The 3,196-nt window shown below is 41.5% G+C and overlaps 1 protein-coding gene and 1 pseudogene across 3 annotated transcripts in view; both read left to right on the top strand.

Moving 5' to 3' along the window:
- The window catches only part of ZNF584 (zinc finger protein 584), a 12,986-nt gene that overhangs the window by 5,573 nt on the left and 4,217 nt on the right, over positions 1-3,196 (top strand). The window lies entirely within an intron of this gene.
- Positions 958-1,458, top strand: LOC102479570 (ATP synthase F(0) complex subunit C3, mitochondrial pseudogene; annotated as a pseudogene).

Raw genomic sequence — 3,196 nt, 5'->3', positions numbered from 1 at the left:
ACTATGTAGGAGTCCAGCGACATAGCCATTACGCTAACTGCTGGTCCCATGTTCTTTTAATTTCAATTTGCTATATGGCACATGTGCTTGCTGAAGAGAGAGAGAAAGTGAGAAAGCACCCCCTGATGGGTGGCCATGCCACAATCCTTTCTCCGTCTTCTTGGGATTCTGAGCATACACACATACCCACCCACCGTGTTTTTCAAGTTACTAGGTCTGGGACTTGAACTGTGTACTTGACCCTTTGGGATTCAGCCATCCTATAATACTTTATATATTTTTGGATTTGATAGATATTTTGTCTACATTTATAAAAGCTGTCAGGGGAGTTTCCTTTTATTAGGGTGTTTTCCAAGTTGTGGAGTCCAGGACTTGAACCACAGTTTGCCATGTGAGATCTATCTTCCTTAACCACCACACCAACAGCTGGTCCTGGTTGTTTTGTTTTGTTTTCTAATTTTACTAGAGGGCATGTGCACTCATCAGAAAGAGAGAGAGAAAGAACAAGGGAAAGGAGAAAGTTCCCTCTATCAGGCATTGTCCTGCCACAATCCCTTCTCTCCTCCATTCCTCCCTCCTTTTAGGATTTTGGGCAGGAACTAGCAGATGGTGTAATTATTATATCACTGGACTCCCATGTAGTCAATCACGGTTTGAGTCCTGGACCCAGCAGCTTAGAACTTACGCCAGGTGCATATATGTGAGTGCCCAAAATCCTGAGAGGAGAATAGAGGAGAAGGGATTGTGGTGTAGCCATCCCTCCCAGGGGGTGATTTCTTAATTTTTGTCTTTCTATTTTTCCTGCGAACACACACACCCTACACCAAAAAACAAACAAACAAACAAACAAACAAACAAAAAACTATTCAGCCACCTCCTCAGAAGAGAAGAAGCAGAAGAGGAGCCCACGACGTTTGTCATCCGAGTCCTCCAGCCGCACCACCCCAAAGTGTGTAAGATATTCGCCGGCGCCAAGCTTGCCTGCTCCCTGCTCTGATCCAAGCTGGATCCAGAGTTGTATACAGACCAATTTCTGCATCAGTGTTATCTCGACCTAAGGCAAGGACTGGAGAGGGCTCTATGGTATTTAATGGGGCCCAGAATGTGCATTTCAGTTAATCCAGAAGGGATCTTAGACCAGTGCAATCAGCAGAGACATTGATAGGGCTGCCAAATTTATTGGTGCCAGTGCTGCAACAGTAGGAGTTCTGGTTCCGGTGCTGGTATTGGAATAGACTTTGGCAGCCTTATCGTTGGTTATGCCAAAACCCCTTCGCTGAAGCAGCAACTGTTCTCCTGTGCTATCCTGGGATTTGCCTTGTCTGAAGCTATGGGTCTCTTTTGTGTAATGGTTGCTTTCTTGATTTTGTTTGCCATGTAACAGAAATTACTGCTTGAAATATTGGCATTCATATTAATTAAGGATGTAATTCTGTGTATCTTACTGTGTTGGTGTCACAGAAATGTTTGTTATTTCCAAAGTCATTTAATTAAAGTTAAAAACTTAAAAAAAAAATTAAAGAAACTATCTTTAAAAAAAAAAAAAGGACTTTGGGCACACACACACACACACCCACCCACCATGTTTTTCAAGTTGCTAGGTCTGGTACTCTAACTGTGTAGTTGGCCCTTGGGGATCCAACCATCTTAATTCCTAGGCCATTGGCTGGCCCCTATAATACTTTTTATATATTTTTAGATTTGATAGATATTTTGTTTACATTTACAAGAGCTATCAGGGGAGCAGTTTCCTTTTTTTATAATGGCTTTGGTTTGAGTATGAGGGTAACTTTGGTTCAGTACATGTGCTAGGGGTTCATATTTTTCTGGAAGAGTATTTGTGTTAATTCTTTTTTTTTTCTTTAAAGAGTTATTTGGTTTTTGGTTTTTAAATTTTATTTATTATTATTTCTTAAATTTGACCAGAGAGAGAGAAAAAATGAGAAAGCAAGCTGCCAGGTCCAGGACTAGGAACTGTGGTTGGCCATGTGGGAGCCCAGTGCCTTAACCACCACACCACCTGCCAGCTCTCCTGTTAACCTTTTATTTCAGTTTTTGTTTTATTTTTAAAGGTTTTTGTCATAGGGCACATAATGCTAACTGGAGAGAGACAGAAGGAAAGGGACAAATCAACCCCCAGAGGGCTGACCATGCTGCAATCCCTTCTCCATTCTCCTCTCAGAATGTTGGACATGCATGCACACACACCTAGCATGATTTTCTGATTTCCTTTGTTTTTAAAAGTAATTATTTATTTAATTTTATTAATTATTATTATTTTCTAATTTGACAAGACAGAGAGGGAAAGTGAGAAAGCTAACCACCTGGTCTATGATTTGAACCATGGTCAGCTATGTGCAAGTCCAGTGCCTTAACTACCACGCAACCTGCCAGCCCCCACAGCATGATTTCCTTTTTTTTTTTTTTTAGAGATTTTTGCTATAGGGTGTGTGTGCTCGCAAGAGAGACAGAAAGCAAGAAACTACCCCCTGGGGAGAAGGGCATGCTGCAGTCCCTTCTCCTCTCGGGATTTTGGACACATACATGCACCCATCATGAGCCCAGTGTGGCTTTCAAGCTGCCAAGTCCTGAACTCAAACTGTGGTTGGTTATGTGGGAATCCAGTGCTTTACCCACCATGCCACCCGTGGCCCCACCCTTTTATTTTCTTCCAGTTTTTGCTATAGTACATGTGCACTCACCAGAGGTAGACAGAGAAAGAGAAAGAAAGTAAGAAATCTCCCTCTAGGGGGGATAACCTTGCTCAGTCCCTTCTCTTCTATTCTATTCTTGAGATTTTGGACGTGCATGCACACATACCTGGTGTTTTTTCCAAACCACCTACTCCTGGACTCAAATCATAAAGATGTGAGTTCCATGTGAGTTCCACCTGTCTTAACCATTGCGGTACCAACTGGCCCTAGATGTACCCTCTTAACAGATCTTTAAATGTACAGAGAAGGTTCATTTTCTTTTCTTTTCATTAAGAACTATTTTATTTAACTTTATTTATTTTAATTTGAGCAGAAAGGGACAGAGTGAGAGAGAGAGGGAGAAAGTGAGAAAGCAAACCACTAGGTACAGGACTGAAACCACAGTCAGGCATGTGGGAGTCCAGCATTCCTTGACCACAATATCACATATCTATCTCTCTCTCTCTCTCTATTTATTTTAATTTGACCAGTATTTTTTTTTT

This window comes from Tupaia chinensis, unplaced genomic scaffold, assembly GCF_000334495.1.
Source record: "Tupaia chinensis unplaced genomic scaffold, TupChi_1.0 Scaffold144336_1, whole genome shotgun sequence".
NCBI classification, from domain to species: domain Eukaryota; kingdom Metazoa; phylum Chordata; class Mammalia; order Scandentia; family Tupaiidae; genus Tupaia; species Tupaia belangeri.
This window is presented reverse-complemented; position numbering and strand designations above follow the sequence as displayed.